At 40.8% G+C, this 12,668-nt stretch overlaps 1 protein-coding gene across 4 annotated transcripts in view; it reads left to right on the top strand.

Moving 5' to 3' along the window:
- tefu (Serine/threonine-protein kinase tefu) overlaps positions 1-12,668 on the top strand; it is an 844,515-nt gene that overhangs the window by 163,896 nt on the left and 667,951 nt on the right. The window lies entirely within an intron of this gene.

Below are 12,668 nucleotides of genomic sequence, written 5' to 3'. Positions count from 1 at the left end.
GCCTCCCTTCTTATCTGTGCCTACTCGTTTCTGGCTCTTCGACTGATCTCCTTATTTTCCTGGGTCCTTTGCCTTCTGCACCTCTTCCATTCTCTAGTGCACTTAGTTTTTGCCTCCCTATACCTTCGGGTAAACCAAGGACTCGCTTTGGTCTCCCCATTATTTCTGTTGCCCTTGGAAATAAACCTTTCCTCTGCCTCCTTGCATTTTGTTGTTACATATTCCATCAATTCATTTACTGACTTTCCTACCAGTTCTCTGTCCCACTGGACCTCCTGCAGGAAGTTCCTCATACCTGTGTAGTCCCCCCCTTTTATAGTTTGGCTTTTCCCATTCGACTCCTGTTACCCTCTTCACTTGTAACTCTACTATGTAATCAAAACTCAGAACCATGTGATCATTAGCTCCAAGGGGCCTCTCATATGTGATGTCCTCAATGTCTGAACTGCTCAGGGTGAACACAAGGTCCAGTCTTGCTGGTTCATCCTCCCCAATCTCTCTGTTAGTGTCCCTGACCTGTTGATGCATGAGGTTTTCCAGTACCACATCCATCATGTTGGCTGTCCATGTTTTGGGACCCCCATGAATGAGGCTCCAGGTTTTCCCAGTCGATTTCCCTGTGGTTGAAATCACCCATAACCAGTAACTTTGCTCTGCTTGATTGAGCTCTTCGAGCATCCTCAGCCAGTGTGTCCACCATCGCTCTGTTGTTCTCTTCATATTCCTCTCTTGGCCTCCTGCAGTTCTGTGGTGGGTTATACATCACACTGTGTACATGTGTGAATGTTTGTGTGTGTACATGTGTGTATGTGTGTATGTGTACATGTGTGTATGTGTGTGTGTGCATTGAGTGTGTGTGTGTGTGTGTGTGTGCGTATGTGTAAGTATATGTGTATGTGTGTACTCACTTATATGAAGGATTAGACAAGTACAACATCTGAGTATCTTTGTAGATATTTTTTCACCCAGTTGCTTTATTAGTACAATATGCAACATAATCTGAAGTCTGTAGAAATATATACGGAATTGTGTTGATAAAAAGCAGTGGATGAAACATCTACAAAGTAAAGATACCCAGATGTTGTATGTGTGTCTAATTCATCGTCTTATAGGTATTGTATACCATTGATATTTAACTCACCTCTATGTACTTGCCTATATGTACTCACTTATATGTGAGTGTACCCATCTGTTTGTGGTTGCAGGGGTTGACTCTCAGCTCCTGCCCCCACCTCTTAACTTGCCACTCTTCAAATTCATTCCCTCGTAGCCTTTTGGGCACTATCCCACCTGCTCTTAAAATTCTGTATGTTGTTTACCTCCACCACTTTCTAACCATGATCATTTTATTTTCCGACCACTTTGAGACTGAGGAAATATTTCCTAACATCCCTGTGGCTCATCCGCTATATGAACTTCCATCAGTGTCCCTGAGTCCTTGTTTCTCGCCTCTAAAACAACCAATCCTTTTATACCTTGTCATTTTTCCATGGGTATTTTGTAGGTTATCATCATATCATCCCTGGTTCTTCTGTCTTCCAGTGTCTTTAGGTCCTAATCTTTTAGCCTCCCTTTACACCTCATTCCTCTTTGCTTAGGAGCAAACCTTGCTGCACTTTTCTGCATTCTCTCAACATGTTTTTTCTTGTGCAGGTTCCATAGTGGTGCATCATACTCCAAGATGGGCCTAATGTATGTTTTATAAAGGACCTGGGATGACTCTTTGTTGAGATTCCTGAAGGTCACTCTCAGATATTGATAAATTAGACACATGTGCAACTCTTGGGTATCTTTATTGAGGAAACGTTTCGCCACACAGTGGCTTCATCAGTCCATACAAGAGAGAATTGTGAAGAGCAGGAGAACGAGGTAATCAGTCCCTCAACCTTGAGTCGATGTGGTCAGTCCATCAATGTTGAATAGAATACAGCATATGAGCGGAGAAGTGGCTTATATACCGTAGGCAAGAGAGGTGCAGCAGTCGTAGGTGGTGTCACATTTGTCCATGTGGAAGTAGGTTGTGCCCAAGGCTTAGGCAAGCAAAAAATTCCCAAGTATTAAGATCCCAAGAAGTTGCAGTGTCTGACAGGAATGTAGATGAATGGTTCAGAGAACCGACATGTTGATAAATTAGACACATGTGCAACTCTTGGGTATCTTTATTGAGGAAACGTTTCGCCACACAGTGGCTTCATCAGTCCATACAAGAGAGAACCGTGAAGAGCAAGAGAACGAGGTAATCAGTTCCTCAACCTTGTGACACCACCTACGACTGCTGCACCTCTCCTGCCTATGGTATATAAGCCACTTTTCCGCTCATATGCTGTATTCTATTCAACATTGATGGACTGACCACATCGACTCAAGGTTGAAGGACTGATTACCTCGTTCTCCTGCTCTCCGTTCTCTGTATGGACTGATGAAGCCACTGTGTGGCGAAACGTTTCCTCAATAAAGATACCAATGAGTTGCACATGTGTCTAATTTATCAACATGTTGGTTCTCTGAACCATTCGTATACACTCTCAGATATGCCAGGCTAGCACTGGTTACAGAGGTTAGGTTACTCAGTTGATGTGTTTCTGGTGATGTGCTATTCACTTTGCTTACTCCTAGGTCCTTCTCTCTGTGAGGTCTGCAGACTGTGTGTGTGTGTACTCACCTATGTGTTAGTGTGTTTACATATGCATGTGTGTGTGTGTGCACTTGCCCATGTTTGTTTGCAAGGTTTGAGAGTGTGTAGGAGGGGTGTGAGGTTGTGTTTGGTCCTTCAATAGGTGTCTCCTCCACCTTGGAGCCTTGTTGTTGTACTGGAGGCAGAGCCAGTGGCCCCTACTCAAGAACAACAGATATTTGTGCCAACAAATGAAGCTTCTCACCCCCCCAACAAACAAACAATTCATCATCATTTGTATTTGGAAACATATAGGATCTAATGCCATCAACCAGCCAAAAAAATGTCTTTCATCACTGGACTCCACACACAGTCAGATGCAATGTTTGTAGCTTTCACAGAGACCCACACAACAGATCACTGATAACAAAATATGGGTACCAGGATAAAACTTATTTAGTTGAGATGAAAAGAACAGGCAACAAGTAATGGGGGGGGGGGGAGGGTTGGTCTGTATATCACACAGTCACTTGTTGGCTCAGAATTACTGAACACCACAAATGATGTAGTTGAAGTTTTAGCACTAGAAGTTGAAAACCAAAACCTTGCCGTTTTGGTTGTATACAAGCCACAGGATAAAATTTTCCAACAATTCAAGGAACAGCTTTTGAAAATTAACTGCTGTCTGGAAAATCTTCCAATCCCAGCCCCAAATATTTTGTTCCTGGGTGATTTCAACTTAAGACACCTAATATTGAGGAATGTAGCAAATACATTGGACCCTCGCCTAACGATATTAATCCGTTCCTGAGAGCTCAATGTTAGGCGAAATTATCGCTAGCTGAATTAATTATCCCCATAAGAAATAATGGAAATCAAATTAATCCATTCCTGACACCCCAAAGTATGAAAAATTTTTTTTTTTACCACATGAAATATTAATTTTAATACACACAAACTGAAGAAGACATGCACAGTTACATGACACTTACCTTTATTGTAGATCTGGTGATGATTGTGTCATGGGGTTCGAAAGGAGATAACGAGGTTGAAGATATACACACTTGTTGGATGGTAACACTATATATATTGTCAGACTGTGGTAAGGAAGCCCAACCTGCCTTGTCTTGCCTGATGTAGACCTATGCGTGGACTGAGAGTGAGGTAGCGCATCCCACTCACTCATGCCGCATCCCGTGATGTCATACAGTCACTAAGCCTAGTAAGGGATCGTCTATATAAAACATACGAATGGTACTATGATACTCAGATAAGCTATACAACACATGTAAGGGGGATCAGCAACTATGCTGACAGCTCGGTCATGTTACGTATGTCGTCTTGACATACACCACTATGCTATAGGCTGAACAGGCAGGTGGTTCTGGGCTGATTCTATACAATAACAAAGACATATGTAACTTAGAACTAATGGATGGTATCATAATGGATGTTAACATAATGAGTTTTAACATAATGGGTGTTAACATAATGAGTTTTAACGTAATGCATCACAAATTATAAGTACAAGTCATATAATAAAGGATGGAATTGATCGATCGATCTGTATTCATGCACTCTACAGATTCTGATGAAGAATAAATATATATACAAGGTGAAGTTAACAGCAAAGGCAATTCTGGTGCACACAGATCATTACTGTTAAATTCTCAGAATTCAGAGGGAACATGGACATGAAAAAAAAATTCTGAAAAACTGATCAACTGATAACAAAACACACAGTTGACGATTTCATTCATCTTGGACATCTAATTATACAGGCTGTTTACATTTAAACCCAACTCTGCGAGGGTAAGATTTACATATGCAGAATGGTTATCATCTTTTGGATGGATCGAACTCTTCTGCGATGGCTAACACATGCCTTGACTGAGGGTGATCTGAACGAGTATCTACAATAGATAAAGCTACATTCACTAGTGACTGTGGAATTACTAACTCTTCTGCTAGGAGTACTCAACTCGGCTGTTCGATACAGTAATTCTTGGCTCATTACAAAGTCACTAATGGGTGCTGGTGGCTTCACAGTCAGAATAAGATCTTCCTGGAGCAGGAATCGAATCACACCAGACCACAAGGGATCAGTTCTTTCTTACTGGAGGAATGAACAAACTCGGTGGAGTGGATGACTCTCCCCGGTTGAAAAAAATAACACTATAACACGCAATATGAGCAAGGGAGAACGAATCTACTATCTCACTGCAAGCACAGAGGAAAAGAAATGAACATGGTCAACAATACAGATATTCAGTCTGAGCCGCACACAGTGACACGAGGTATCAACTATAAAGAAACTTCACTTACAAACGTTAACAACATGTGAAAGTTACTCGAGAAACAACTTACACTGCATGAATTACTGTCAACTAGGATGGGATCACCATCTGGAACACAAGGGACAACAACAACACTCAAGTGAGTACACTAGCCACAGAAACGTCTTTCTGCAATGGCTTGTGGCATCAGCACTGGATCTGTCACGCAACATATCTGTCCATAGAGGCCTGTACCTCCCATTCCTTTATGACATTCCTAAAGTGTTTCACAACATTGTCAATGTAATAGTCACCAGCATGGCTTGCAATAGCTGTGTGAGGGTGATTTTCATCAAAAAAGGTTTGCACTTTAAGCCACATTGCACACATTTCCTTAATCTTTGAAGTAGGCAACTTCCTCAATTTCTCTATCCCCTCCTCTGGAGCAGTTTCCTCAGGTTTGGCCTCTTGCTGTTGAAGATGATCTAGCAGCTCATCAGTGGTTAGTTCGTCATTGTCCTCCTCCACCAACTCTTCCACATCCTCCCCACTAACCTCCAACCCCAGGACTTCCCCAATGCCACAATGGATTCCTCAACTGGCATAGGATTCCCAGGGTTAGCCTCAAACCCTTCAAAATCCCTTTTGTTTACACATTCTGGCCACAGTTTCTTCCAAGCAGAGTTCAAGGCCTGTTAGTCACTTCCTCCCAAGCCTCACCTATAATGTTTACACAATTGAGGATGCTAAAGTGATCTCTCCAAAGCTCTCTTAGAGTCAACTGAGTTTCTGAGGTCACTACAAAGCACCTTTCAAATATACCTTTTGTGTAGAGTTTTTTGAAGTTTGCAATGACCTGCTAGTCCATGGGCTGCAGGAGAGGAGTGGTATTAGGAGGCAAAAACTTGACCTTAATGAAGCTCATTTCCGCAGAAAGTCGCTCTGCCACGTCTGAAGGATGAAAAGGAGCATTGTCTAATACCAGGAGGCACTAAGGTCCAATTTATTTTCCAGGAGGTAATTTTTCAGATTGGGGGCAAATGCATGGTGTAGCCAGTCATAGAAAAAGTCCCTAGTGACCCATGCCTTACTGTTTGCCCTCCACAGCACACACAAATTAGCCTTTAGGATATTGTTTTTCCTGAACACTCTGGGAGTTTCAGAGTGATACACCAATAAATGCTTCACTTTGCAATCACCACTAGCATTAGCACATATCAACAGAGTAAGCCTGTCTTTCATAGGCTTATGTCCTGGGAGTGCCTTTTCCTCCTGAGTAACGTAGGTCCTGCTAGGCATTTTCTTCCAAAATAGGCCTGTTTTGTCACAAACAGTTGTTCAGGTTTCAGTCCTTCACTGTCTATGTACTCCTTGAATTCCTTCACATATTTTTCAGCTGCTTTGTGGTCCTAACTGGCAGCCTCACCATGCCTTATCACACTATGTATGCCACTACGATTCTTAAATCTCTCAAACCAACCTTTGCTGGCCTTAAATTCACTCACATCACCACTAGTTGCAGTCATTTTTCTAATTAAATCCTCATGCAACTTCCTAGCCTTTTCACATATGATCGCTTGAGAGATGCTATCTCCTGCTATCTGTTTTTTGTTTATCCACACCAATAACAGTCTCTCAACATCTTCTATCACTTGCGATCTCTGTTTTGAAAACAAAGTTGCACCTTTGGCAAGAACAGCTTCCTTGATTGTCATTTTCTTGGCCACAATAGTAGCGATGGTTGATTGGGGTTTTGTGTACAACCTGGCCAGCTCGGAGACACGCACTCCACTTTCATACCTAGCAATGATCTCTTTCTTCATATCCATAGAAATTCTCACTCTTTTTGCTGTAGGGTTGGCACTAGAAGTTTTCTTGGGGCCCATGGTGACTTATTTTGCAGATGCAATCACTAAAAAGGCTGTGATAATATGAAATGTTCCGATTGTATGCTTGGAAGCGACTGCGGTGGCTGGCTTGTAAACACTGGCACCCATGGAACAAGTGAGGCGGGCTCAGGCCACACGTGGACGCATCTCGAACGAATCGCGTTGAGCGAGTTTTTTAGCGCTAGCCGAGGCAAAATTTTTGCGTTAAAATGTATCACTAGGCGGATTTAACATTATGTGATGCCATTGTTATGCGAGGGTCCACTGTACAGTAGAATTCCCATTTCCACTGATTCGGTATGTGCAGTTTGTTATCCACGGTTTACTGTGGCCCAAAAATCTCTTAATTTTGCATAATAATGGCTGCAAAGTGCAAAAGTAGAGAAGCTGGCAGTTGTTTAAGCCTAAGAGAAGCAGTGAAATGCTTCCCATCAGTGAAAAAGTGATAATTCTTCACATATTTTGCATAATTTATCAATTAAACTTTATAATAGGTATGTGTAGGACTTATATATAGGGTTTGCTACTATCCATAGTTTGGGTATCCATGGCAGGTCCTTGGAATGTATTCCCCGTGGATATGTGGTCCTACTGTAATGTTTCAGCAGTGATAACCTCATGAGGCAGCTCAGAGGAAAATTCACACATACATGAACTGTTAAATCTTTGTAGCAAATATATCTGTTAAATCTCTCTGCAACAAAATACAGTTGATCTTATTTTCATGAATAATGACAAACTGACATGAAATATAACATTTTCAATTTCAATTAATTTGATCACAAGCTGAACAGTGGTCAGACTTGCATGCACTGGTATCCTGACCAGCACAAGCTAAACATAATATAGACTTGTTTACACTGGTGTCCTGACCAGCACAAGCTAAACATTAATATAGACTTGTATACACTGGTGTCCTGACCAGCATAAGGTAATGAGTTATGATGGTGCCTTCACTAATTTCAGCTTCAACAACAAGAACATCCAGTGGGATCAAATTAACCATGTTCTTAACCAAATATGCTCTGAAGATATCTTAAACAACTTGGATCTGAAACATTGCCTAAAAAGAAGTAACTCTGTGGCACTTGTGGTGTGTTCAAAGTGCATTCCCCTACGGAAAGAGAAGAGAAGATGTACACTAGAGAGAGAGGCTCCCTCTGCAGGTGAAAGCGAAGAATCACAGAGCGTTTCAAAGGGGCCAGTCTATCTAGAATACAGAAGGAGGCAAGATCCAGGAGAGATAGAAAGAACTTAAAGCATTTAATGAAACTGATAGAAATCCAAAATATTTATTTTCATATGCCAAATCTAGGGCAAAAACAACATCGAGTATTGGGCCCCTATTTAAGTGAGATGAGACTTAACTGATGATAGCAAAGAAATGAGTGAGATACTGAAGTTTCAGTATGACTCAATGTTTAGTAAGCAGTTAACCCTTTCAGGGTCCAAACCATAGATCTACGCCAAAATTCTAGCGGCGTCAAATTTAGCGCAAGAAGGCTGGTAGGCCTACATCTGAGAGAATGGGTCTGGGTGGTCAGTGCGCACACCATAGAAAAAATCTGGACGCCCGCATGGCATTGTGGGAACGCCGGCAAAGTAGCTTTGTTCATTGTGCCTGGCGGCAAGGAAGCTCTCACTCCCCACTCACTCTCCAGGTGAATTCTGACTCTCCTCTTCACAACTTACAGTTCTAAGACTGATGGAAGTGGAGATGAAGACGAATTCTATGGTTTTGAACCATATGGTAGAATGGTGCCATGTCATACAATGGTGTATGGTACAATGGTATCGTATGGTAGAGTGGTACCATATGGTGCAATGTACCATATAGTACATTGTACCATATGGTACATTATACCATATGGTGCAGGGTACAGGGACCCTAATGGAAATAAGTCTGTCTGACTTTTTTGGGTTATCCTAGGTCCTCCAAACATATGCTGCTAAGTATGATATTCTATGTAACTTTATTTGTGTATAACTAAATAAACTTACTTATGATGCCACATGCACTTGAGTAAATTTATTCAGGTGTACAGAAATACAATTACATAGATTATCATACATAGCAGCATATGTATAAAATCCTAGGATAACCCAAAAAAGTCTGGGTGACTTATTTCCATAGTTATCCCTGTATCTGTACCATATGGTCTCCTGTACTGTATGGTACCCTGTACCATATGGTACCCTGTACCATATGGTACCCTGTACCATATGGTACCCTGTGCCATATGGTACCCTGTACCATATGGTACCCTGCACTGCATGGTACCCTATACCATATAGTACAATGTACCATATGGTACCCTGTAACATGTGATACCATGTACCATATGGTCATTAGGTGTTGGTGGCATGAGGCACCAGCCAAGACTGAGTGAGAGGCGACACAAGCTAGCTACTGACTCAGCAGTTTCCGAGACAAAGTGCTATGTCATCCACCTCAAGGAACACATCAAGTTCCTGTACACTTGTAAATATATAATAGAACATTACTAATATACAACATTTTTGCATATTTTTGTTGCAAACAATTATTGTAACCAAAATAATAATGAAAATATTAGTGTGTTTATTGTGTTGAATACAACAGTACCATATAGTACCATATGGTACAGTGAACCATATGGTATCATTGTACTGTATGGTACAATGTACCATATTGTACTATTGCATCATATGGTACCATTACACCATATGGTACCATAAGGTACCATTGCACCATATGGTACCATAAGGTACCATTGCACCATATGGTACCATTTTATCATATGGTACCATTGTACCAAATGGTGCCATTGTACCATATGGTACCATTGTATCATGTGCCATTGTACCATGTACCATATGGTACCATTGTATCATATGGTGCCATTGTATCATATGGTACAATTGCACCCTATGGCACCATTGTACCATATGGTACTGTTGTATTCAACACAATAACCACACTAATATTTTCATCATTTTGTTTACAATAAACTTGTAAACAAGTTTTGTAAGCAATATAATGATAAATTAGTGCAGTTATTGCATGGAATACAATGAGTGTACACTAATACAATATACATTATACTGGTCTCACAGGCCACAAATGTTATTAGAAAAAGAAAAAAATTAGAAAAGAAAAGAAAAAAGTATAAAAAACGTAAAATAAAAAATGGGATTTTGTGGAAGTCACTGATGTTGCCACCACCCGGTCATTTTGGGTCAACTTCCCGCTGCTGTATCTCGGTAAGTACTGATCAGAAATTTTTTTTTTTATCTTATTACCTTCACAAAAATATACTCTTTAATTCTGTAAGAAAAAATAATTTTTTTTTTTTGAAATTCCTTGGACACTTGAGCACCACTTCAGATTTTGGCTTTGGACCCTGAAGGGGTTAAAAAGACTAAAGGTTGACAGTCTGAATGAATTTTTTATGACCGAAACTCAGGATTACGTTTATCTAGAATTTTTGGCTTAACCGTAACACCCCTGGATGTTGAAAAAGCAGTTGATACCATACCCATGCACTCTGCCCCAGGCCCAGTCTTGTGTAACTCTTGTGTTAATCAAAAGCTGCAAGAGACCGCTTTTTTCATACTTTAAGTACTAAGAGAGCGAACCTAGACATGGGGGTCATCCCACAGTCACTAAAAACAATGGATATAACCCCACTCCACAAAGGTGGCAGCAAAGCAATAGCAAAGAATTATAGACCTATAGCACTAATGTCCCAAGTCATAAAATCTTTGAAGAGTTCTATGAAACAAAATCACCAACCAACTGGATACCCAGCAGTTGTGCAACCCAGGGCATCATGGGTTTAGAGCAGGTCACTCCTACCAGTCTGGACTGCTATGACATGGTCTTTGATGTACTGGAGGACAAAAAAAATACAGATGGAGCATACACAGGCTTTGTGAAAGCCTTTGACATGTGCAATCATGGTGTAATAGCACATAAAATGCATGATAAAAGAATAACAAGAAAATTGGGCAAATGGATCTTTAACTTTCTAACCAATAAAACACAAGGAATAATGTTAAACATAGTAAAGTCAGAAGCAGCCAGTGAAAAACCCCATCCTGTTCCTCATCCTCATATTAAACATAAACGGAGATGTAAACCATCGCACTGTGTCTTCCTTTGCTAGCGATACTAGAAGTTGCATGACATTATCATCTACTGAGGACACTGCAAATCTCCAAGCAGATATAAACCAAGTCTTACAGTGGGTCACAGAAAACAATATCATGTTCAATGAGGAAAAATTTTGGTTACTTCACTATGGAAAAGTTGAGGAAATAAAAGCTAGAGTGGAATATAAAACAAATTCCAACCACACAGTAGATCAGGAAACTAATGTGAAAGACTTAGGGATGATAATATCAGAAAATCCCACTTTTAAAGATTACAACATTGGTAGGATGTATAATGAGTTCCTTTAGAATAAGGTATACCAAGCCAGTGATAATTCTTTATAAGTCACTTGTTCTCTCTAGGCTGGAATACTGCTGTACACTAATGTCCCCCTTCAAGGCAGGCAAAACTGCAGATCTGGGGAATACACACACAACTTTCACTGCACATAGAGTACAATAAAGCACTTCCATTACTGGGACTATTTGAAGTCCCTTGGCCTGTACTCCTTGGAATGCAGGTGAGAAAAATGTCATAATTTACATCTGTAAAATCTTAGAGGGACTAGTCCAAAATCTGCAAATAGAAATCACTCCCTATGTAAGCAAAAGAATTGGCAGATGCTGTAACATCCTCCCAATGAAAATCAGGGGTGTCGTGAATGCACCAAGAGACAATACACTAGGTTTCAAGTGCCCAATACTGTTCAACTGCCTCCCAGCATACATAAGGGGGATTACCAATAGATCCCTGGCTGTCTTCAAGAGGGAGCTGGACAGGCACCTAAAATCAATATCTGACCAGCTGGGGTGTGGGTCATACATTGGATTGTGTGTGGCCAGCAGTAATTGTCTGGTTAATCAGGCCCTGATCCACCACGAGGGCTGGTCATGGACAGAGCCACAGGGGCATTGACCCCCAGAACATCCTCCAGATATACTCCCACCAAGGCCGGCTATCCTAAAATAAGGATACACACATTCACCATCATTCAGTCAATCTTTGTCTTGTCAAAAGTGTGCTGATATAACTTGTCTTATCCTCTGATTGCAACATTCCTTGTTCAGAGTGAGGCATTGTACTTCCCTCCTCCAGGAATAAAGTCTGGCTAACTGGTTTCTCTGAATCTCTTCGTAAATTTAACTTTAACAACCACAAAAAAATAAACTTGCTTGCATTCACTCTAATTAAAAATGCTTGCATTAATCTGAATACTTAATCCCCAAGCATTTAAGGCCTTGACTCTTCTCTCCAACCCTTCCAGGGATGTCCTTTACCTCTCCTTTTTCCAGCCCAGATTTTTACACCCTCTTGGACAACCTAATGTGTACCTTATCTAAATTCCCCAACCACTTCAACAACCTTTCCTCAGCCCTCTGAATTATATTTTTGGTAACCCCATTCTGTCTTCCAAGTTCTGTGGTCCTTATTCTCTGCTTAATATTCACACCACACATTTTCTACTAAATATTCACACCACACATTTTCTACTTAATATTCACACTGCACATTCCTCTCAAACCTGACATCTCTACTGGTTGGAGGCTTCTTCTCATTGCAATGTTTAAAGTTCCTGCCTCACACCCATACAGAAGTGTTGGTCCACTATACTCTAGTACATTTACCTTTATGCATTCACAGATAAATTTACTTTCCACAGAAGCTTCAGCAACTGCCCCGTCCCCTCACGTATTCTGTAGTTTACTTCATCTCTAGTAGACCAGTCATCTAACATGTCCTCTCCTAAATAACTT

This window comes from Cherax quadricarinatus, chromosome 9, assembly GCF_038502225.1.
Source record: "Cherax quadricarinatus isolate ZL_2023a chromosome 9, ASM3850222v1, whole genome shotgun sequence".
NCBI classification, from domain to species: Eukaryota; Metazoa; Arthropoda; class Malacostraca; order Decapoda; family Parastacidae; genus Cherax; species Cherax quadricarinatus.
Note: the sequence above shows the minus strand (reverse complement) of the source record. Positions and strands in the feature narration are given on the sequence as shown.